Consider the following 23889-nt stretch of genomic DNA (forward strand, 5'->3'; position numbering starts at 1 on the left):
CCACCACCTAATAAGAATGTCATTGTGAGCATCATAAATAGTATAACAACAAAAAATGAGGTGCGGCGGGCGATCCGTTCATATGGGCATGAGTCAAAACTTTGGGGCATTTTGCTGGATATTAGTAGTAGAAGAAGAGGTGAGGTGAGCGCACAGTGAAACAAATGATGGGAGGGGAGAGTGGAGGAGAAGGGGTATATGTATTTGCACCACAAACTTGAATGGGTGCAATCATACCAGCACTAGTTCACCGAATTCCATCAGAACTCCGCAGTTAAGTGTGCTTGGGCAAGAGTAGTACTAGGATGAGTGATCTCCTAGGAAGTTTTCGTGTTGCGCCCTTCTTTTTGCAGACGGGGTGTTAAACATTCAACGGGACCATAGTGATGGTCCACTGATTCATTTGCAAATGTGAGATATGGCACCGGCGCATTTTGCTTAATATTTTTCTAGCATTCAATTAAAGCCCATCACATGATAATAGTGTCATTGAGAGCATCTTAAATAGTAGAACAATGAAAAGTGAGATGCGGCCGGTGACCCATTCATATTGGCATGAGTCGAGGTACCAGAGCATTTCGCTTGATATTAAAACTAGAAGAAGAGGTGAGGTGAGGGCACAAAGTAATAAATGATGGGAGGGGAGAGTGAAGGAGAAGGGGTATATGTATTTACGGTGCAAACCAGAACAGGTACGATCATACCAACACTAGTTCACTGGATCTCATCAGAACTCTGCAATTAAGCGTGCTTTGGCGAGAGTAGTACTAGGATGAGTGACCTCTTAGGAAGTCCTCGTGGCTCACCATTTTTTTTTATAGATGGAGTGTTAAACGTTACGCAAGACCGGAGCGATAGTCCACCAATTCATTTGCAATCTTGAGTCACGACGCCAGGACATTTTGCTTAATATTTTTTTTGCATTCAATTAAAGCCCATCACATGATAAGAGTGTCATTTAGAGCATCTTACATGATAGAACAACAAAAAATGAGGTGCGGCGGGCAATCCGTTCATATGGGCATGAGTCGATGTGCCAGGGCATTTCGCTTGATATTAGAACTAGAATAAGAGATGAGGTACGCGTACAACGAAACAAATGATGTGAAGGGAGAGGGAAGGAGAAGGGGTATATGTCTTTGGGGCGTAAATTAGATCGACTGAGATCATACCAGAACTAGTTCACCTGATCCCATCAGAACTCTGCAGTTAAGCGTGCTTGGGCGAGAGTAGTACTAGGATAGGTGACCTCCTTAGAAGTTTTTGTGTTGTACCATTCTTTTTACAGACGGGGTGTTAAACATTTTTTAGGACTAGAGTGACGGTCCGCTGGTTCATTCGCAAACGTTAGTCACGGCATCGTGGCATTTTGCTTAATATTTTTTGTGTATTCAATTAAAGTCCATCACCAGATAAGAGTGTCCTTGTGAGCATCTTAAATAGTTGAACAACAAAAAATGAGGTGCGGCACGATCCATTCATATGGGCATGAATCCAGGCGTCAGGGCATTTCGCTAGATACTAGAATTTAATGTAGAGGTGAGGTGCACGCACAGCCAAACAAATGACGGGAGGGGAGAGGGAAGGAGAAAGGGCATATGTATTTGCAGCACAAACTAGAATGGGTGCAATCATACCAACACTAGTTCACCAGATCCCATCGGAACTCCGCAGTTAAGTGTGCTCGGGTGAGAGTAGTACTAGGATTGATGACTTGCTCGGAAGTCCTCGTGTTGCACCATTCTATTTACAGACGAGGCGTTAAACATTATGTGGGATCGGAGCGACGGTCTGCCGGGTCATTCGAAAATGTGAGTCATGGCGTCGGAGCATTTTGCTTAATATTTTTCACGTATTTAATTAATGCCTATCACGTAATAAGAGTGTAATTACTAGTATCTTAGATAGTAGAACAACAAAAAATAAGATGCAGCAGGCGATCCGTTCATATGGGCATGGATCGAGGCACCAGAGCATTTTGCCTGATATTAGAACTAGAAGCTGAGGTGAAGTGTGCGCGCACAGTGAAATAAATGGCAGGAGGGGAGAGGGAAGGAGAAGGGGTATATGTATTCGTAGTGCGAACTAGAACGGTTTCGATCATACCATCAATAATTCACCAGATCCCATCAGAACTCCATAGTTAAGCATGCTTGGGCGAGAGTAGTACTAGGATGGGTGACCTCCTAGAAAGTCCTAATGATGTTGCACCCTTATTTTTGTAGACGGGGCGTTAAACGTTACGCAGAACCACAGCAATGGTCTGCTGTTTCATTCGCAAACGTAAGGCAAGGCACCAGGGCATTTTGCTTAATATTTTTTGTGCTTTCAATTAAAGTCCATCACATGAGAAGAGTGTTATTACGAGTATCTTACATAGTAGTATAACGAAAACAGAGGTGCGGTGGGCGACCCATTCATATGGGTATGAGTCGAGGCCCCGGAGCATTTTCTTGATATTAGAACTAGAAACAGAGATGAGGTGTGCATGTAAAGCGAAACAAATGACGGGAGGGGTGAGGGAAGAAAACGGGCACATGCATTTGTAGCGTGGAATGGGACGGGCGCAATTAGACCAGCACTAATGCACCGAATCCCATAAGAACTTTACAGTTAAGTGTCCTTCAGTGAGAATAGTACTAAGATGGTTGACCTCTTGGAGAGTCTTCGTGTTGCACCTATTTTTTTGCATACAAGGAAATAAACATTACGCGCGACCAGAACTAAGGTCCGTCAGTTCATTCGCAAATGTGAGTCGCGGTGTCAGGGTATTTTGGTTAATATTTTTTGTGCATTCACTTATATTCTACCACGTTATAAGAGTCTAATTATGAGCATCTTACATAGTAGAACAAGGAAAAACGAGGTGTGACAAGTGGTCCGTTCATATGGGCGTGAGTCGAGTCCTCGGGGCATTTTGCTTGATATTAAAATTAGAAGCAGAGGTGCGAGGTTCACCCACAGCCAAAACAATGATGGGAGGGGGGAGGGAAGGAGAAGGGGTATATATATTTGCAGTGCGAAATGGAACAAATGCGATCATTCCAGCACTAATTCACCGGATCCCATCAGAACTCCACAATTAAGCATTTTTTGGCGAGATTAGTACGAGGATGGGTGACATCTTTAGAAGTCCTCGTGTTGTACACTTCTTTTTGCAGACGAGGTGTTAAACATTACGTAGGATCGGAGTGATGGTTTGCCGGTTCATTCGCAAATGTGAGTCACGACGTCAGAGCATTTTGCTTAATATTTTCGTGCATTCAATTAAAGCTCATAACATGATAAAAGTACTATTACGAGTATATGACATAGTAGAACAACAAAACCAGAGGTGCGGCGGGTGATCCATTCATATGGGCATGAGTCAAGGCACTGAGGAATTTCGCTGATATTAGAACTAGAAGCAGAGGTGAGGTGTGTGCGTACAGCGAAACAAATGACAGGATGGGGGAGGGAAGGACAAGGGGCACATGCATTTGTAACGCAGAATGAGACGAGTACGATCATCCCAACACTAATGCACCAAATCCCATAAGAACTTTATAGTTAAGTGTCCCTTGGTGAGAGTAGTACTAAGATGGTTGACCTCTTGGAAAGTACTCGTGTTGCATCTATTTTTTTGCACACGTGGCAATAAACATTATGCGCGACCGGAACCATGGTCCATCAGTTCATTTATAAACGTGAGTCGCGGCGTCAGGAAATTTTGCTTAAATAATTTTTGTGCATTCATTTATAATCCACCACGTTATAAGAGTCTCATTATGAGCATTTTACATAGTAGAACAACGAAAAACGAGGTGCGGTGAGTAGACCGTTAATCTGAGCGTGAGTCAAGCCGCCATGGTATTTCAATTGATATTAGAATTAGAAGAAGAGGTGCGGGGTGCACGCACAACAAAAAAAAATGACGGGAAGTGGGAGGGAAGGAGAAGAGGCTATGTCTTTGCAGAGCGAAATGGAATGGGTGCGATCATACAATCACATTTTCACTGGATCCCACCAGAACTCCGCAGTTAAGCGTTTTTGGGCGAGAGTAATACTAGGAAGGATGACCTCCTAGGAAATTATCGTGTTGCACTCTTCTTTTTGCAGACAAGACGCTAAACATTACCCAGGACTGGAGCGACGGTCCATCGGTTTATCTACAGACATGAGTCACGGTGCCAGGGCATTTTTCTTAATATTTTTTGTGCATTCAATTAAAACTCATCACGTGATAAGAGTGTTATTATGAGTATCTTACATAGTAAAACAATGAAAATAGAGGTGCGGTGGGCGATCTGTTCATATGGGCATGAGTCGAGGCGACGGGGTATTTCCCTCGATATTAGAACTACAAATAGAGGTGAGGTGTGCATGCAAAGCGAAACAAATGACGGGAGGGGGGAGGGAAGGAAAAGGGGTATATGTATTTATGGCGCCGAAGTGAATGGGTGCGATCATACCAGCACTAATTCACCGGATCCCATCAGCACTCCGCGGTTAAGCATGCTTGGATGAGAGTAGTACTAGGATGGGTGACCTCCTGGAAAGTCCCTGTGTTGCACCATTCTTTTTATAGATGGGTGTTAAATGTTTTTCAGGACTAGAGTGATGGTTCGCCAGTTCATTCACAAACGTGAGTATAGCACCTGGGCATTTCGCTTGATATTAGAACCAGAAGCAGAGGTGAGCTGCGCGCACAACGAAATAAATGATGGGAGGGGAGAGGGAAGTAGAAGGGGAATATGTATTTGCAGTGCAAACTAGAATGTGTGCGATCATAGTAGAACTATTTCTCCAGATCCCATCAGAGCTCTGAAGTTAAGCGTGCTTAGGCGAGAGTAGTACTAAGGTGGGTGACCTGCTGGGAAGTCCTCGTGTTGCACCATTCTTTTTGCAAATGGGGTGTTAAACGTTACGCAGGACCGAAGTGACGGTCCGCTGGTTCATTTGCAAATGTAAGTCACGGCGCCTGGGCATTTTCCTTAATATTTTTTGCACATTTAATTAAAGTCCATCACGTGATAAGATTGTCATTTCGAGTATCTTACATAATAGAACAACAAAAAACGAGGTGTGACAGGCTGTTCGTTCATATGGTTATGAGTCGAGGCACCGGGCATTTCACTTGATATTAAAACTAGAAGCAGAGGTGAAGTCGCACACAGTGAAACAAATGATGGGATGGGAGAGGGAAGGAGAAGGGTATATGTCTTTGCAGCACAAACTAGAACAGGTGCGATCATACCAGCTCTAGTTCACTGGATCGCATCAGAACTTCACAATTAAGCGTGCTTGGGCGAGAGTAGTACTAGGATGGGTGACCTCCTAGGATGTCTTCGTGTTGCACCCTTCTTTTTGTAGATGGGGCCTTAAATGTTACGCGAGACCGGAGGACGGTCTGTCGGTTCATTTGCAAACAAGAGTCACAGCGCCGGGACATTTTGCTTGATATTTTCACACATTCAAGTAAAGCCCATAACATGATAAGAGTATGATTGCGAGTATCATACCTAGTAGAACAAGGAAAAACGATGTGCGGCGGGCGATCCGTTAAGATGGGCATGATTTGAGGCGCCCAGGTATTTTTCTTGATATTAGAACTAGAAGCAGAGGTGAGGTGGGCGCATAGTGAAATAAATGATGAGAGGGGAGAGGGAAGGAGAAGGTGTATATGTCTTTGCGGCACAAACTAGAACGGGTGCGATCATACCAGCTCTAGTTCATTGGATCCCATTAGAACTTTGCAGTTAAGCGTGCTTGGGTGAGAGTAGTACTAGGATTGGTGACCTCCTAGGAAGTCCTTGTGTTGCACCCTTCTTTTTGCAGACGAGGCGTTAAACGTTATCTGGGACCAGAGTGACGGTGCGTCAGTCAATTCGTAAACGAGAGTCACGGCACCGGGGCATTTTGCTTAATATTTTTTACGCATTCAATTAAAGTCCATAACGTGATAAAAGTATCATTGCGAGTATCATACATAGTAAAATAACGAATAATGAGGTGCGGTGGATGATCCGTTCATATTGGCATGAGTCGAGGCACCAGGGCATTTTGCTTGATATTAGAACTAGAAGCAGAAGTTAAGTGCACGCACAGCGAAACAAATGACGGGAGGGGAGAGGGAAGGAGAAGGGGTATAAGTATTTGTGGCGCAAATAAGAATGGGTGCAATCATACCAACACTAGTTCACTAGATCCCATCAGAACTCTGTAGTTAAGCGTGCTTTGGCGAGAGTCGTACTAGGATCAGAGACCTGTTGGAAGTACTTGTGTTGCACCCTTCTTTTTGTAGACAAGGTGTTAAACGTTATGCGGGACCAGAGCGACGGTTCACTGGTTCATTTGCAAACGTGAGTCACAATGTCGAGACATTTTGCTTAAATTTTTTTGTGTATTCAATTAAAATTCATCATGTGATAAGAGTGTTATTACGAGTATCTTACATAATAGAACAACGAAAATAGAGGTGAAGCAGACGATCCGTTCATATGGGCATTAGGTGAGGCGCCGATGCATTAAGCTTGATATTAGAACTAGAAGCAAACGTGCAGTGTGTGCGCATAGTGAAACAAATGACAGGAGGAAGGAGGGAAGGAGAAGGGATATATATATATATTTAAAGCACGAATTAGAATAGGTTTGATCATACAAGCACTAATTCACTGGATCCAATTAAAACGCTGCAGTTAAGCGTGCTTCGACGAGAGTAATACTATGATGGGTGAACTCTTGGGAAGTCCTCGTGTTGCTCCTTTTTTTTTTACAGACAAGGTGTTAAACGTTACATGGGACCGGAGCGACAATCTACAAGTTCTTTCAGAAACATGAGTCACGACGCTAGGCATTTTGCTTAATATTATTTGTGCATTCAATTATAGCCTACCACGTGATAAGAGTGTTATAGCAAGTATCTTACATAGTAGAACAACAAAAACAGAGGTGCGACGAGTGATCTGTTCATCTGGGCGTGAGTCAAGGTGCTGGGGCATTTGTCTTGATATTAAAAATAGATATAGAGGTGAGTTGTGAGTGTACAGTGATACAAATGATCGGAGGGGGGAGGGAAGCCAAAGTGGCACATGCATTTGTAGCAGGGAATGGGACGGGCGCGATAAGTCCAGCACTAATGCACTAAGTGCTATAAGAACTCTACAGTTAAGTGTCCTTGGAATCCCATTAAATCCTTGTGTTGAACCCATCTTTTTTCGGATGGAGCGTTAAACACTACGCGCGACCGGAGATGCGGTCCACCGGTTCATTCGCCGGTGTGAGTCTTGGCACCATGGCATTTTTCTTAATATTCTTCGTGCATTCATTTATATTCCACCAAGTAATAAAACTATCATTACGAGCAGCTTAAATAGTAGAATAATAAAAAAATGAGGTGTAGCTGACGGTCCATTCATTTGGGCGTGAGTCGAGCTGCCGGAGCATTTCACTTGATATTAGAATTAGAAACAGACGTGTGGGGTGTGCTCATAGTGAAAAAAATGATGGGAGTGGGGAGGGAAAGAGAAGGGGTATATGTATTTGCAGCGCGAAATGGAATAAGTGCGATCATACAAGCACTAATTAACCGGATCCCATCAGAACTCCGTAGTTAAGTGTGCTTGGGCGAGAGCAGTACTAGGATTGGTGACCTCCTAGGAAGTGCTTGTGTTGCACCCATTTTCTTGCAGATGGGGTGTTCGACATTATGCACGACTCGAACCATGGTCTGCTGATTTATTCGTAAATGTGAGTCAAAGTACCGGGGCATTTTACTTATAATTAAAACGAGAAGCAGAGGTGCAGTGTGTACGTACATAAAAACAAATGACGGGAGGGGGGAGGGAAGGAGAAGGAGTGTATGTATTTGCAGCGCAAAATAAAATGTATGCGATCATATCAGCACTAATGCACCAGATCCCATCAGAACTCCGAACGCTAAACGTGCTTGGGCGAGAGTAGTTCTAGGATGTGTGACCTCCTGGGAAGTTCTCGTGTTGCACCTATTTTTTTGCAGATGGGGCGTTCTACCTTACGTGCGACTAGAACTATGGTCCGCTGGTTTATTGACAAATGTAGGTCAAGGTGCCGAGGCATTTTACATTTTATTAGAACGAGAAGCAGAGGTGGAGTGTGCACGCACAAGGAAACAAATGATGGGAGGGGGAGGGAAGGAGAAAGAATGTATGTATTTGCAGCATGAAATGAAATGAGTGTGATCATACCAGCACTAATGCACTGGATCCCATCAGAATTCCACAGTTAAGTGTGCTTGGGCGAGAGTAGTACTAGGACTGGGTGACCTCCTGGGAAGTTCTCGTGTTGCATCCATTTTTTTGCAGATGGGGCGTTCCACGTTACGCACGACTGGAACTATGGTCCACTATTTTATTTGTAAATGTGAGTCAAGGTGTTGGGGTATTTTACTTATTATTAGAACGAGAAGCAGAGGTACAGTGTGCATGCACAAGGAAACAAATGACGGGAGGGGGAGGGAAGGAGGAGTGTATGTATTTGTAGCGCGAAAGGAAACAAGTGTGATCATACCAGTACTAATGCACTGGATCGCATCAGAACTCCGTAGTTAAGTGTTCTTGGGCGAGAGTAGTAGTAGGATTGGTGACCTCCTTGGAAGTCCTTGTGTTACATCCATTTTTTTACAGATTGGGCGTTCAACATTCCGCGCGACTAGAACTATGGTCCGCTGGTTTATTCGCAAATGTGACTCAAGGCATTGGGGTATTTTACTTGATATTAGAACGAGAAGCAAAGGTGCAGTGTGCACGCACAAGGAAACAAATATGGGAGGGGGGAGGGAAGGAGAAGGAGTCTATGTATTTATCGTACGGAATAAAATGGGTTCGATCATACCAGCACTAATGCACCGGATCCCATTAAAACTCCGCAGTTTAGTATGCTTGGGCGAGAGTAGTACTAGGATGGGTGACCTCTTGGGAAGTCCTCGTGTTGCTCCTTTTTTTTGCAGATGGGAAGTTCGACGTTACGCGCGATTAGAACTATGGTCCGCTGGTTTATTTATAAATGTGAGTCAAGGGGCCGTGCATTTTACTTGATATTAGAACGAGAAGCAGAGGTGCAGTGTGCACGCAAAAGTAAATAAAGGACAGAAGGGGGAGGGAAGGAGGAGTGTATGTATTTGCAGTATGGAAAGAAATGGGTGCGATCATACGAGCACTAATGCCCCGAATCCCATCAGAACTACGCAGTTAAGGGTACTTGGGCGAGAGTAGTACTAGGATGGGTGACCACCTAGGAAGTCCTCGTGTTTCACCTATTTTTTTGCAGATGGGGCGTTCGACGTTAGGCGCGAATAGAACTATCGTCCGTTCGTTTATTCCCAAATTTGAGACAAGGCACCGGAGCATTTTGCTTTATATTAGAACGAGAAGCAGAGGTGCACTGTGCACACACAAGGAAACAAATGACGGGAGGGGGGAGGGAAGGAGGAGTGTATGCATTTGCAGCAGACAATGAAATAGGGGCGATCATACCAGCACTAATGCACTGGATCCCATCAGAACTCTGCAATTAAGTGTGCGTGGGTGAGAGTAGTACTATGATGGGCGACCTCCTGGGAAGTCCTCGTGTTGCATCTATTTTTTGGCAGATGGGGCGTTCGACGTTACGCGCGACTAGAATTATGGTCCGCTGCTTTATTCACAAATGTGACTCAAGGCGTTGGGGAATTTTACTTGATATCAGAATGAGAATCAGAGACGCAGTGTGCATGTACAAGGAAATAAATGGCGGAAAGGGGGAGGGAAGGAGAAGTAATGTATGTATTTGCAACGCGAAATAAAATGGGTGCGATCATACCAGCACTAATGAACCGGATCCCATTAGAACTCTGCAGTTAAGCCTACTTGGGCGAGAGTAGTACTAGGATGGGTACCTCCTGGGAGGTTCTCGTGTTACACCTATTTTTTTGCAGATGAGGCGTTCGACGTTACGCGCGACTAAAACTATGGTCTACTAGTTTATTCGCAAAAGTGAGTTAAGGCGCAGGGGTATTTTATTTGATATTAAAATGAGAAGCGGAGGTGAAGTGTGCACGCATAAGGAAACAAATAACAGAAGGGGGGGAAGGAGAAGGAGTATATGTATTTGCAGCGCAGAATTAAACAGGTGTGATCATACTAGCACTAATACACCGGATCCCATCAGAACTCCGCAGTGAAGTGTGCTTGGGCAAGAGTAGCACTACGATGGGTGTCCTCCTGGGAAGTCCTCGTGTTGCACCCATTTTTTGGCAGATGGGGCATTCGACGTTACATGCGACTTGGACTATGGTCCGCTGTTTATTTACAAATGTGAGTTAAGGCGACAGGACATTTTACTTATTATTAGAATGAGAAGCAGAGGTACAGTGTGCACGCACAAGGAAACAAATGACGGGAAGGGGGAGGGAAGGAGAAGGAGTGTATGTATTTACAGCGTAAAATGAAATGTGTGCAATCATACCAGCACTAATGCACTGGATCCCATCAGAACTCCGCAGTTAAGTCTGTTTGGGCAAGAGTAGTACTACGATGAGTGACCTCCTTGGAGGTCCTCGTGTTTCACGCATTTTTTAGCAGATGAGGCGTTCGACGTTACGTGAGAAATAGAACTATAGTCCGCTGGTTTATTCACAAATGTGAGTCAAGGCGCTGGGGCATTTTACTTGATATTAGAACGAGAAGCAGAGGTGCAGTGTACATGCACAAGGAAACAAATGACGGGAGGGGGAGGGAAGGAGAAGGAGTGTATGTATTTACAGCGCAAAATGAAATGTGTGCAATCATACTAGCACTAATGCACCGGATCCCATTAGAACTCCATAGTTAAGTTTGCTTGGGCGAGGGTAGTACTAGGATGGGTGACCTCTTGGGAAGTTCTCGTGTTGCATCTATTATTTTACAGAAGGGGCGTTCGACATTACACACGACTAAAACTATGGTCCGCTGGTTTATTCGCAAATGTGAGTAATGGCACCAGGGCATTTTACTTGATATTAGAACGAGAAGCAGCGGTGCAGTATGCACGCACAAGAAAACAAATGACGAGATGGGGAGGGAAGGAGAATGAGTGTATGTATTTACAGCGCGGAATGAAACGGGTACGACCATACCAACACCAAGGCATTGGATCCCATCAGAACTCCGCAGTTAAGTGTGCTTGGCCGAGAGTAGTACCGGGATAGGTGACCTCCTTGGAAGTTTTTGTGTTGCACCCATTTTTTTGTAGATCGGGCGTTCGACGTTACTCGCGACTCGAACTATGGTCTGCATTTTTATTTACAAATATGAGTTAAGGCGCTGGGGCATTTTACTTGATATTAGAATGAGAAGTAGAGGTACAATTTGCATGCAAAACAAAACAAACGATGGGAGGGGGAAGGAAAGAAGAAGGAGTGTATGTATTTGAAGAGTGAAATAAAATGGGTGCAATCATACCAGCACTAATGATCGGATCCCATCAGAACTCCGCAGTTAAGTGTGCTTGGGCAAGAGTAGTACTAGGATGGGTGATCTCCTGGGAAGTCCTCGTGTTGCACCCATTTTCTTACAGACAGGGCATTCAACATTACGCATGATTGGAACTATGGTCCGCTTGTTTATTCGCAAGTGTGAATCAAGGTGTCGGGGCATTTTTCTTGATATTAGAACGAGAAGCAGAGGTGCAGTGTGCACGCACAAGGAAACAAATGACGAGAGGGGGAGGGAAGGAGAAGAAGTGTATGTATTTACAGCATAAAATAAAAAGTATGAGATCATACTAGCACTAATGCAGTTGATCCCATTAGAACTCCATACGTTAAACGTGCTTGGGCGAGAATAGTTCTAGGATGTGTGACCTCTTGAGAAGTTCTCATGTTGCAACCATTTTTTTGTAGATGGGGTGTTCGACGTTACGCGCAACTGAAACTATGGTACGCTTGTTTATTTGTAAATGTGAATCAAGGTACCGAGCATTTTACTTGATATTAGAACGAGAACCAGAGGTGTAGTGTGCACACACAAGGAAATAAATGACGGAAGGGGGAGGGAAGCAGAAGGAGTAAATGTATTTACAGCATGGAATGAAATGGTTGCGATCATACCAGCACTAATGCACTGGATCCTGTTAGAACTCCACAGTTAAGTGTTCTTGAGCGAGAGTATTACCTAGATGGGTGAGCTCCTGGGAAGTCCTCTTGTTGTACCCATTTTTTTACAGATGGAGTGTTCCACGTTACGCACGACTGGAACTATGGTTCACTGGTTTATTCGCAAATGTGAGTCAAGGAGTCGGGTCATTTTACTTGATATTAGAACGAAAAATAGAGGTGTAGTGTGCACGCACAAGGAAAGAAATGACGGGAGGGTGGGAGGGAAGGAGAAGGAGTGTATGTATTTGCAACACAAAATAAAATGTATGCGATCATACCAGCACTAATGTGCCGGATCCCATCAGAAAGAAAAATGAGGTGCAACAGGTAGTCCGTTCATCTGGGCGTGAGTCAAGGCGCCAGAGCATATTGCTCTATATTAGAACTATAAGCAGAGGTGCAGTGTTTGCGCATAGCAAGACAAATAACAGGGGGGAGGGAGGGAGAAGGGGTATATGTATTTATAGTGGAAAATAGAAGATGTGTGATCGTACTAGAACTAGTGCACCGGATCCCATCGAACTCCGTAGTTGAGCATGCATTGGCGAGAGTAGTACTAGGATGGGTGACCTTCTAGGAAGTCCTCTTGTTGCGTCCATCTTTCTGTGGATGGGGTGTTAAACGTTATGCAATAGGAGCCATAGTTCGCCGACATGAGTTGCAGCGCCAGAATATTTTTCTTAATATTTTTTGTGCATTCATTTATAGTCCACTACATGATAAGAGTGTCATTACGAGTATCTTACATAGTAGAACAACAAAAAATGAGGTACGACAGGCGGTACGTTTATCCAGCTATGAGTCGAGGTGCCCGAACATTTTGCTTGATATTAAAACTAGAAACAGAGGTGTAATGTGCACACATAGTGAAACAAATGACGGGAGGGGGGAGGGATGGAGAAGGGGTATATGTATTTGTAGCACGGAATGGATTGGGTCGATCATACCAACACTAATGCACCGGATCCTGTCGAACTCCGCAGTTAAGCTTGCACTGGTGAAAGCAGTACTAGGATGGGTGACCTCCTGCGAAGTCCTCGTGTTCCACCCGTCTTTTTATGGATAGGGCATTAAATGTTATGCATGACCGGAGCCACAGTCCGCCAGTGTGAGTTGCACTATTGGGACATTTTACTTAATATTTTTCATGCATTCATTTATAGTCCATCACGAGATAAGAATGTCATTACGAGTATCTTACATAGTAGAATAATGAAAATAGAGTTATGGCAGGTGGTCTGTTCATCTTGGCATAAGTCGAGACGCCTGGGCATTTCACTTGATATTAAAACTAGAAACAGAGGTGCAGTGTGCGCGCACAACAAAATAAATGACGGGAGGGGAGAGGGAAGGAGAAGTGGTATATGTATTTGCAGCACTGAATGAAAGGGCTGCAATCATACTAGCACTAATGTATCAGATCACATCGAACTTTGTAGTTAATCGTTCTTGGGAAAGAGTAGAACTAGGATGGGTGACCTCCTGAGAAGTCCTCTTGTTGCAGTCGTCTTTCTGCAGATGGGGCGTTAAATATTACGCGTGATGGGAGATACGGTCCACTAGTTCATTCGCCTGCATGAGTCGCGGTGTCGGGGCATTTTGCTTAATATTTTTCATGTATTCATTTATATTCCATTACAAGATAAGAGTATTATTACGAGTATCTTACTTAGTATAACAACAAAAATATAGGTGCGGCGGGCGGTATGTTCATCTAAGCGTCAGTTGAGGCGCTAGGGCATTTTGCTATATATTAGAACTAGAAGCAAAAGTGTGGTGTGCGCGCACAGTAAAACAAATGACAAGAGGGGTGAGGGAAGGAAAAGGGGTATATATATTTACAGTACGGAATAGAAGTGGTACAATCATACCAGCACTAATTCACAAGATCCCATCAGAACTCCGCAGTTAAGCGTGCTTGGGCGAGAGTAATACTTGGATGGGTGACCACCAAGAAAGGCCTCGTGTTGTACCCATCTTTTTGCAGACGGGGGAGTAAACATTACACAGGACCAGATCCATGGTCTACAGGTTCATTCGCAAACATGAGTCGCAGTAACGGGATATCTTTGTTAATATATTTTGTGCATTCATTTATAGTCCACCATGTGATAAGATTGTTCTTACGAGTATCCTACAAAGTAGAATAACAAAAACATAGGTGTAGCGAGTGGTCCGTTTATCTGGGCGTGAGTCGAGCACATCTTACATAGTAAGACAACAAAAATATAGGTGCGGCGAGCAGTTTGTTCATCTAGGCGTCAGTCGAGGCACCTGGACATTTCGGTTGATATTAGAACTAGAAATAGAGGTGCGGTGGCACGCATAGCGAAATAAATAATGGGAGGGAAGAGGGAAGGAGAAGGGGTATATGTATTTGAAGCGTAGAATGAAATTGGTGCGATCATATCAGCACTAATGCACCAAATCCCATTAGAACTCCACTTTTAGGGGTGCTTGGGCGAGAGTAGTACTAGGATTAGTGACCTCCTTGGAAGTCCCTGTGTTTCACCTGTCTTTTTACAGACATAACATTAAACGATACGTGCGATAAGGAGCCATGGTCTACCAGTTCATTCTCCAGCATGAGTCGTGGTGCAAAGGAATTTTGCTTAATATTTTTAGTGCATTCATTTATAGTCCACCACATGATAAGAGTATCATTACGAGCATCTTAATTAGTAGAACAACGAAAACAGAGGTATGACGGGCGGTTCGTTCATCTGGGCATCTGTCAAGAAATTTTGCTTGATATTAGAACTAAAAGTAGAGGTTTGGCGAGCGTGCAGTGAAATAAATGACGGTAGGGGAGAGGGAAGGAGAAGGGGCATGTGTATTTGCGGCGCAAACAATAAAGGGTGTGATCATACCAGGACTAGTTCATCAGATCCCATCAGAACTCTAAAGTTATGCGTGCTTAGGCGAGAGTAGTACTAGAATAGGTGACCTCCTTGGAGGTCCTCGTGTTACATCCTTCTTTTTACAGACGGAGAGTTAAATATTATGTGGGACCGGAGCGACAGTCTGATGGTTCATTCGCAAACGTGAGTCACAGCGCCGGGACATTTTGCTTAAAATTTTTCACACATTCAATTAAGACCCATCACATGATAAAATTTTTATTGCGAGTATCTTAAATTATAGAACAACAAAAAACGAGGTACAGTGGGTGATCCATTAATATGGCCATGAGTCGAGGCGCCGGGGCATTTTGCTGGATATTAGAACCAGAAGTAGAGGTGAGGTGCGTGCACAATGAAAATAATGACGGGAGGGGAGAGGGAAGGAGAAGGGGCATATGTATTTGCGGCAAAAATAAAAAATAGTGCGATCATACCAGCACTAGTTCACTGGATCCAATCAGAACTCCGCAATTAAGCGTGCTTGGGTGAGAGTAGTAATAGGATGGGTGATCTTTTGGGAAGTCCTTGTGTTGTGCCCTTCTTTTTGTAGACGGGGCATTAAACGTTACGCGAGACAGGAGCGACGATTCACCGGTTCATTCACAAACATGAGTCACAGTGCCAAGACATTTTGCTTATTATTTTTTGCCCATTCAACAAAAGCCAATCATGTGATGAGAGTGCCATTGCGAGTATCTTACATAGTAGAACAACGAAAAACATAGTTTGGCGGGTATAGGCATAAGTCGAGGCACCGCGGCATTTCGCTTGGTATTAGAACTAGAAACAGAGGTGAGGTGTGCGCACAGCAAAATAAATGACGAGAGGGGAGAGTAAAGTAAAAGGGGGTATACAAACTAAAATAGGTGTGATCATACCAGCACTAATTCACTGGATCCCATCAAAACTCCATAGTTTAGCGTGCTTGGGCGGGAGTAGTACTAGGATGGGTGACCTCTTGGGAAGTTCTCGTGTTGCATCCTTCTTTTCGCAGACGGGGCGTTAAATGTTACACGGGACTGGAGTGACTATCCGCTGGTTCGTTCGCAAATGTGAGTCACAGTGCCGGAGCATTTTGCTTAATATAATTCGTGCATTCAATTATATCCCACCACGTGATAAGAGTGTTATTACAAGTATCTTACATAGTTGAACAATGAAAATAGAGGTACGGCAGGCGATCCGTTCATCTGGGCATGGCCGGGGCATTTTACTTGATATTAAACTAGAAACAAAGATGAGGTATGTGTGTACAGTGATACAAATGATCGGAGGGGGGAGGGAAGGTGAAGGGGCACATGCATTTATAACTGGGAATGGGACGGGCGTGATCAGTCCAGCACTAATGCACTGAATCCCATAAGAACTCTATAGTTAAGTGTCCTTTGAATCCTACTGAATCCTCGTGTTGCACATGTCTTTTTTCAAATGGAGCATTAAGCATTATGCACGACCGGAGACGCAGTCCACTTGTTCATTCGCTTGCATGAGTCTTGGCACCATTCATTTATAGTCCACCACGTGATAAAAATATCATTACGAGCAAGTTACATAGTAGAATAATGAAAAATGAGGTGCGGTGGATAGTCCATTCATCTTGGCATTGGTCGAGACGCCAGTGCATTTCGCTTGATATTAGAATTAGAAGCAGAGGTGTGGGGTGCGCGCATAGCAAAACAAATGACGGGAGGGGGAAGGGAAGGAGAAGAGGTACATGTTTTTGCAACGCGAAATGGAATAAGTGCGATCATACCAACACTAATTCACCGAATCCATTATAACTCCGCAGTTAAGTGATTTTGGCCGAGAGTAGTACTAGGATGGGTGACTTCTTGGGAAGTCCTCGTGTTGTACCCTTCTTTTTGCAGACGGGGCGTTAAACATTGCACAGGACTGGAACGACGGTCTGCCGGTTCATTCACAAACGTGAGTCATGGCACTGGGGCATTTTACCTAATATTTTTTGTGTATTCAATTGAAGCTTATTACATGATAAGAGTGTATTACGAGTATCTTACATAGCAGAACAACAAAAATAGAAGTGCGAAGGGCGATCTGTTGATATGGGCATGAGTCGAGGCGTTGGGGCATTTCACTTGATATTAGAACTAGAAGCAGAGATGAGGGGTGAACGTACAGTGAAACAAATGATGAGAGGGGGGAGAGAAGGAGAAGGGGCACATGCATTTGTAGCGCGGAATGGGACGGGTGCGATGAGACCAGCACTCATGCACCGAATCCCATAAGAACTCTGCAGTTAAGTGTCCTTTGATGAGAGTAGTACTAAGATTGTTGACATCTTGAAAAGTCCTCATGTCACACCTATTTTTTTACAGACGAGCCATTAAACGTTACGCGCGACAAGAACCACGGTCCCTTGGTTCATTCGCAAATGTGAGTCATGGCGTCAGGGCATTTTGCTTAATTTTTTGTGTGCATTCATTTCATCTGGGCGTGAGTCAAGCCGCCGGGGTATTTTGTTTGATATTATAATTAGAAGCAGAGGTGCAGGGTACGCGCATAACAAGAAAAATGACAGGAGTGCGAAGGGAAGGAGAAGGGGTATATGTATTTACAGTGCAACATGGAACGGGTGTGATCATACCAGCACTAATTCATCGGATCCCATCAGAACTCCGTAGTTAAGCAGTTTTTTGTGAGAGTAGTACTAATATGGTTGACCTCTTGGAAAGTCCTTGTGTTGCATCCTTCTTTTTGCACGCAAGGCAATAAATGTTACGCGCCACCGGAACCACGGTTCATCGGTTAATTTACAAACGATCGTGTCAGGGCATTTTGCTTAATATTTTTCGTGCATTCATTTATAGTCCACCACGCTGAAGAGTCTCATTACGAGTATTTTACATAGTAGAACAACGAAAAACGAGGTGCGGTGGGCGGTCCGTTCATCTGGGCATGAGTCGAGCTATCGGAGCATTTTACTTGATATTAGATTTAGATGAAGAGGTGCGGGGTGCGCGCACAGTGAAAAAAATGATGGGAAAGGGGAGGGAAGGAGAAGGGGTATATGTATTTGCAGTAGTAAATTAAACAAGTGCGATCATACCTGCACTAATTCTCTGAATCCCATCAGAACTCCTTAGTTAAGCATTTTTGGGCGAGAGTAGTACAAGGATGGGTGACTTCCTGAGAAGTCCTCGTGTTGTACCTTTCTTTTTGCAGATGGGGCGTTAAACGTTGCGCTCAGCGTCGGGGCATTTTGCTTAATATTTTTTCGTGCATTCAATTAAAGCCCATCACGTGATAAGAGTATTATTACAAGCATCTTAAATAGTAGAACAATGAAAAATGAGGTGTGGCGGGCAATCCGTTCATATGGGCATGAGTCGAAGCGATGGGACATTTCGCTTGATATTAGAACTAGAAGCAGAGGTTAGGTGCGCGCACAGCAAAACAAATGACGGGAGGGGAGAGGAAAGGAGAATGGGCATATGTATTTGCGGCGCAAACAAGAAAGGGTACTATCATACCAGCACTAGTTCACTGGATCAAATCAGAACTCCGCAACTAAGTGTGCTTGGGCGAGAGTAGTACCAGGATGGGTGACCTCTTGGGAAGTCCTCGTGTTGAACCTTTTTTTTCAGACGGGGCGTTAAACGTTACGCGAGACTAGAGCGACGGTCCTCCAGTTCATTCACAAACGTGAGTCACAGCGTCGAGGCATTTTCCTTAATATTATTCGTGCATTCAATTATAGCCCACCACGTGATAAAATTGTTATTATGAGCATCTTATATAGTAGAACAACAAAAAAAGAGATGCGACGGGTGTTCCGTTCATATGGACATGAGTCGAGGTGCCAAGAAATTTCACTTGATATTAGAACTAGAAGCAAAGGTGAGTTGCGCGCACAGCAAAACAAATGATGGGAAGGGAGAGGGAAGGAGAAGGGGTATATGTATTTGTGGTGCAAACAAGAACGGTTGCGATCATACCAACACTAGTTCACCGGATCCTATCAGAACTCCACAGTCAAGTGTGCTTGGGTGAGAGTAGTACTAGGATGGGTGACCTCCTGGGAAGTTCTCATGTTGTACTCTTCTTTTCTCAAATGGGGAGTTAAATGTTACGCGAGATTGGAGCAACATTTTGCTAGTTTACTCGCAAATGTGAGTCACGGTGCTAGGGTATTTTTCTTAATATTATTTGTGCATATAGCCCACCACGTGATAAGATTATTATTACGAGCATCTTACATAGTAGAACAACGAAAAAGGAGGTGTGGTGGGTGTTCCGTTCATATAGACATGAGTCGAGGTGCCAGGGCATTTCGCTTGATGTTAGAACTAGAAGCAGAGGTAGCGAAATAAATGATGGGAAGGGAAAGGGAAGGAGAAGGGATATATATCTTTGCGATGCAAAATAGAAGGGGTGCGATCATACCAGAACTAGTTCACTAGATCCATCAGAACTCTGCAAGTGCGATCATACCGGCACTAGTTCACTGGATCCCATTAGAACTCTGCAGTCAAGCGTGCTTGGGGAAGAGTAGTACTAGGATGGGTGACCTCTTGGGAAGTACTCATGTTGCACCATTCTTTTTGTAGACGGGGTGTTAAATGTTACGTGTGACCGAAGTGATAGACCACTGGTTCATTCGCAAACGTGAGTCACGGCGCCGGGACATTTTACTTAATATTTTTCATGCATTCAATTAAAGCCCATCACGTGTTGAGAGTGTCATTGGCAGCATCTTACATAGTAGAACAACGAAAAAGGAGGTGCGGTGGGTGTTTCGTTCATATAGACATGAGTCGAGGTGCCGGAGAATTTTGCTTGATATTAGAACTAGAAGCAGAGGTGAGTTACGCGCACAGCGAAATAAATGATGGGAAGGGAGAGGAAAGGGGAAGGGGTATATCTATTTGCGGTGCAAACCAGAACGGTTGCGATCATACCAGCATTAGTTCACCGGATCCCATTAGAACTCCGCAGTCAAGCGTACTTGGGCGAGAGTAGTACTAGGATGCGTGACCTCCTGGGAAGTTCTCATGTTGCACCTTTCTTTCTACAGATGGGGCATTAAATGTTCTGCAGGACCGCAGCAACGGTCCGCCGATTCATTCGCAAACGTGAGTCTCAGCATCAAGGCATTTTACTTATATTTTTCGTGCATTCATTTATAGTCCACCGCGTTATAAGAGTCTCATTACGAGCATCTTACATAGTATAACAATAAAAAATGAGGTGTGGCAGGCGTTCCATTCATATGGGCATGAGTCGAGGCGCCGGAGCATTTCACTTAATATTAGAACTAGAAGAACATGCAAGGTGCGTGCAAAGAGAAACAAATAACAAGAAGGGAGAGAGAAGTAGAAGGGGTATATGTATTTGTGGCACAAACTAGAATGAGTGCGATCATACGAGTGCTAGTTCACTGGATCCCATCAGAACTCCACAATTAAGCGTGTTTGGGCAAGAGTAGTACTAGGATGGGTGACCTCCTAGGAAGTCTTCGTGTTGCACCCTTCTTTTTGCAGACAGGGCGTTAAACATTACGCCGGACTTCCGGCGCCGTGACTCACGTTTACGAATGAATTGGCGGACTGGAGCAACAGTCCGCCAATTCATTCGTAAACGTGAGTCACGGCGCCGGAGCATTTTGCTTAATATTTTTTGTGCATTCAATTAAAGTCCATCTCGTGATAAGAGTGTCATTGCAAGCATCTTAAATAGAAGAACAACAAAAAATGAGGTGCGGCGGACGATCCGTTCATATGGGCATGAGTCGAGGCACCGGGGCATTTTGCTTGATATTAGAACTAGAAGCAAAGGATAGCTGCACGCACAGTGAAACAAATGACGGGAGGGAAGAGGGAAGGAGAAGGGGAATATATATTTGCGGCGCAAATAAGAAAGGTTGCAATCATAGTAGCAATAATTCACCGGATCCATTTAGAACTCCGCAGTTATGCGTGCTTGGGCGAGAGTAGAACTAAGATGGTTGACTTCCTGGGAAGTCCTAATGTTGCACCCTTCTTTTTGCGAACGGTGTGTTAAACATTACACAGGACCGGAGCGATTGTTCGCCAGTTCATTCGCAAATGTGAGTCAAGGCACCAGGACATTTTGCTTAATATTTTTTTACGCATTCAATTAAAGTCCATCACGTGATAAGAGTATCATTGCGAGCATCTTATATAGTACCAAATTAAAAAATGAGGTACGGCAGGCGTCCCATTCATATGGGCATGTATCGAGATGCCGGGGCATTTCGCATGATATTAGAACTAGAAGCAGAGGTGAGGGGAGAGGGAAAGAGAAGGGGTATATGTATTTGCGATACAAACCAGAATTGGTGCGATCATGCCAGCACTAGTTCATCGGATCCCATCAGAACTCCGCAGTTAAACATGTTTGGGAAATAGCATAACTAGGATGGGTGGTTCTTCAGAAGTCCTCATGTTGCACCCTTGTTTTTATAGATGGAGCGTTAAACATTATGCGAGACAAGAGCAATGGTCTACCGGTTCATTTGCAAATGTGAGTCACGGTGCCGGAGTATTTTGCTTAATATTTTTCAAACATTCAATTAAAGCCAATCATTTGATGAGAGTGTCATTGAAAGCAGTTTAAATAGTAGAATAACAAAAAATGAGGTGCGTCGGGCAATCCATTCATATGGGCATGAGTCGAGGTGCTGGGGCATTTCGCTTGATATTAGAACTAGAAGTAGAGGTTAGGTGCACGCACAAAGAAACAAATGACGGGAGGGGAGAGGGAAGGAGAAGGGGTATATGTATTTGCAGCACAAAATAGAACGGGTGCGATCATACCAGCACTAGTTCACCGGATCCCATCAGAAATCTGCATTGAAGCGTGATTTGGCGAGAGTAGTATTAAGATGGGTGACCTCTTGGGAAGCCCTCGTGTTGCACCATTCTTTTTGCAGACGGGATGTTAAACGTTACGCGGGACCAGAGCGACAGTCTGCCGGTTCATTTGCAAATGTGAGTCACAGCATCGGGACATTTTACTTAATATTTTTCCCGCGTTCAATTAAAGCCCACCACGTGATAATAATATCATTTAAATCACCTTACACAATAGAACAACAAAAAACGATGTGTGGCGGGCAATCTGTTCATATGGGCATGAGTCGAGGTGTCGGGGCATTTCACTTGATATTAGAACTAGAATAAGAGGTAAGGTACGCGCACAGCGAAACAGATGATGGGAGGGAAGAGGGAAGGAGAAGGGGTATATGTCTTTGCAGCATAAATTAGATCGGTTGAGATCATTCCAGTAGTAGTTCACTGGATCCCATCAGAACTCCACAGTTAAGCGTGCTTGGATGAGAGTATTACTAGGATAGGTGACCTCCTTGGAAGTTCTCCTGTTGTACCCTTCTTTTTACAGACGGGGCATTAAATTTTTTTCAGGACTGGAGCGACGGTCTGCCGGTTCATTCGCAAATGTGAGTCATGGGGCCGTGGCATTTTGCTTAATATGTTTTGCGTATTCAATTAAAGCCCATCACCTGATAAGAGTGCCCTTGCGAGCATCTTAAATAGTAAAATAAGGAAAAATGAGGTACGGTGGGTGATCCGTTAATATGGGCATAAGTTGAGGCGCCAAGGCATTTTGCTTGATATTAGAACTAGAAGCAGAGGTTAGGTGCGCGCATAATGAAACAAATGATGGGAGGGGAGAGGGGAGGAAAAGGGGTAAATGTCTTTGCAACGCAAACTAGAACAGGTGCAATCATACCAACTCTACTTCACTGGATCCTATCAGAACTCCGTAGTTAAGTGTTCTTGGGCAAGAGCAGTACTAGGATGGGTGACTTCCTGGGAAGTCCTCGTGTTGCACCATTTTTTTGCAGATGGGGCATTCGACATTATGCGCGACTGAAACTATGGTCCGCTGGTTTATTCGCAAATGTGAGTCAAGGCACCGGGGCATTTTACTTGATATTAGAACGAGAAGCAGAGGTGCAGTGTGCACATACAAGGAAACAAATGATAGGAGGGGGAGGGAAGGAGAAGAAGTGTATGTATTTGCAGCACGTGATGAAATGGGTGCGATCATACCAGCACTAATAAAACTAATCCCATAAGAACTCTGAAGTTAAGTGTTCTTGGGAGAGAGTAGTACTAGGATATATGACCTCCTAGGAAGCCGTCGTGTTGCATCAATTTTTTTGTAGATGGGGCATTCGACATTACGCTCAACTGGAACTATGGTCTGCTAGTTTATTTGTAAATGTGAGTCAAGGCGCCGGGGCATTTTATTTGATATTAGAACGAGAAGCAGAAGTGCAGTGTGCACGCACAAGGAAACAAATGATAGGAAGGGGGAGGGAAGGAGAAGAAGTGTATGTATTTGCAGTGCATGATGAAACAGGTGCGATCATACCAGCACTAATAAAATTGATCCCATAAGAACTCTGAACTTAAGTGTGCTTGGGTGAGAGTAGTACTAGGATATGTGACCCCTTGGGAAGCCGTCGTGTTGCATCAATTTTTTTGTAGATGGGGCGTTCGACATTACACTCGACTAGAACTATGGTCCGCTAGTTTATTCGCAAATGTGAGTCAAGGCGCCGGGGCATTTTACTTGATATTAGAACGAGAAGCAGAGGTGCAGTGTGCAAGCACAAGGAAACAAATGATGGGAGGGGGGAGGGAGGGAGAAAGAGTGTACGTATTTGTAACGCGTGATGAAATGGGTGCAATCATACCAGCACTAATGAAACTGATCCCATAAGAACTCTGAAGTTAAGTGTACTTGGGTGAGAGTAGTACTTGGATATGTGACCTCCTGGGAAGTCGTCGTGTTGCATCAATTGTTTTGTAGATGGGGCGTTTTACATTACGCACGATTAGAACTATG

The 23889-nt window shown here is 44.1% G+C and overlaps 27 pseudogenes; all 27 read left to right on the forward strand.

Annotated features, from left to right (window-relative positions):
- Positions 1 to 223: 223 nt before the first annotated feature.
- LOC148267645 (5S ribosomal RNA) lies at positions 224 to 342 on the forward strand (annotated as a pseudogene).
- Positions 343 to 4437: 4095 nt separating this feature from the next.
- Positions 4438 to 4556, forward strand: LOC148267646 (5S ribosomal RNA; annotated as a pseudogene).
- A 202-nt stretch (positions 4557 to 4758) lies between these two features.
- On the forward strand, positions 4759 to 4877 carry LOC148267647 (5S ribosomal RNA; annotated as a pseudogene).
- Positions 4878 to 5222: 345 nt separating this feature from the next.
- On the forward strand, positions 5223 to 5341 carry LOC148267648 (5S ribosomal RNA; annotated as a pseudogene).
- Positions 5342 to 5687: 346 nt separating this feature from the next.
- LOC148267649 (5S ribosomal RNA) lies at positions 5688 to 5806 on the forward strand (annotated as a pseudogene).
- Positions 5807 to 7540: 1734 nt separating this feature from the next.
- Positions 7541 to 7659, forward strand: LOC148267650 (5S ribosomal RNA; annotated as a pseudogene).
- A 206-nt stretch (positions 7660 to 7865) lies between these two features.
- On the forward strand, positions 7866 to 7985 carry LOC148267651 (5S ribosomal RNA; annotated as a pseudogene).
- Positions 7986 to 8190: 205 nt separating this feature from the next.
- LOC148267652 (5S ribosomal RNA) lies at positions 8191 to 8310 on the forward strand (annotated as a pseudogene).
- Positions 8311 to 8512: 202 nt separating this feature from the next.
- On the forward strand, positions 8513 to 8631 carry LOC148267653 (5S ribosomal RNA; annotated as a pseudogene).
- A 205-nt stretch (positions 8632 to 8836) lies between these two features.
- On the forward strand, positions 8837 to 8955 carry LOC148267654 (5S ribosomal RNA; annotated as a pseudogene).
- A 200-nt stretch (positions 8956 to 9155) lies between these two features.
- Positions 9156 to 9274, forward strand: LOC148267655 (5S ribosomal RNA; annotated as a pseudogene).
- A 203-nt stretch (positions 9275 to 9477) lies between these two features.
- LOC148267656 (5S ribosomal RNA) lies at positions 9478 to 9596 on the forward strand (annotated as a pseudogene).
- Positions 9597 to 9802: 206 nt separating this feature from the next.
- On the forward strand, positions 9803 to 9920 carry LOC148267657 (5S ribosomal RNA; annotated as a pseudogene).
- Positions 9921 to 10123: 203 nt separating this feature from the next.
- Positions 10124 to 10242, forward strand: LOC148267658 (5S ribosomal RNA; annotated as a pseudogene).
- Positions 10243 to 10447: 205 nt separating this feature from the next.
- Positions 10448 to 10566, forward strand: LOC148267659 (5S ribosomal RNA; annotated as a pseudogene).
- Positions 10567 to 10772: 206 nt separating this feature from the next.
- LOC148267660 (5S ribosomal RNA) lies at positions 10773 to 10891 on the forward strand (annotated as a pseudogene).
- Positions 10892 to 11096: 205 nt separating this feature from the next.
- Positions 11097 to 11215, forward strand: LOC148267661 (5S ribosomal RNA; annotated as a pseudogene).
- A 206-nt stretch (positions 11216 to 11421) lies between these two features.
- On the forward strand, positions 11422 to 11539 carry LOC148267662 (5S ribosomal RNA; annotated as a pseudogene).
- Positions 11540 to 13987: 2448 nt separating this feature from the next.
- LOC148267663 (5S ribosomal RNA) lies at positions 13988 to 14106 on the forward strand (annotated as a pseudogene).
- A 1791-nt stretch (positions 14107 to 15897) lies between these two features.
- Positions 15898 to 16016, forward strand: LOC148267664 (5S ribosomal RNA; annotated as a pseudogene).
- Positions 16017 to 18510: 2494 nt separating this feature from the next.
- Positions 18511 to 18629, forward strand: LOC148267665 (5S ribosomal RNA; annotated as a pseudogene).
- A 346-nt stretch (positions 18630 to 18975) lies between these two features.
- LOC148267666 (5S ribosomal RNA) lies at positions 18976 to 19094 on the forward strand (annotated as a pseudogene).
- Positions 19095 to 19471: 377 nt separating this feature from the next.
- Positions 19472 to 19590, forward strand: LOC148267667 (5S ribosomal RNA; annotated as a pseudogene).
- Positions 19591 to 19938: 348 nt separating this feature from the next.
- LOC148267668 (5S ribosomal RNA) lies at positions 19939 to 20057 on the forward strand (annotated as a pseudogene).
- Positions 20058 to 20404: 347 nt separating this feature from the next.
- Positions 20405 to 20523, forward strand: LOC148267669 (5S ribosomal RNA; annotated as a pseudogene).
- Positions 20524 to 21816: 1293 nt separating this feature from the next.
- LOC148267670 (5S ribosomal RNA) lies at positions 21817 to 21935 on the forward strand (annotated as a pseudogene).
- An 815-nt stretch (positions 21936 to 22750) lies between these two features.
- LOC148267671 (5S ribosomal RNA) lies at positions 22751 to 22869 on the forward strand (annotated as a pseudogene).
- The last annotated feature ends 1020 nt before the right edge of the window (positions 22870 to 23889 follow it).

This window comes from Carica papaya, chromosome 3 (assembly GCF_054855325.1).
Source record: "Carica papaya isolate Zhongbai chromosome 3, ASM5485532v1, whole genome shotgun sequence".
Taxonomy (NCBI): domain Eukaryota; kingdom Viridiplantae; phylum Streptophyta; class Magnoliopsida; order Brassicales; family Caricaceae; genus Carica; species Carica papaya.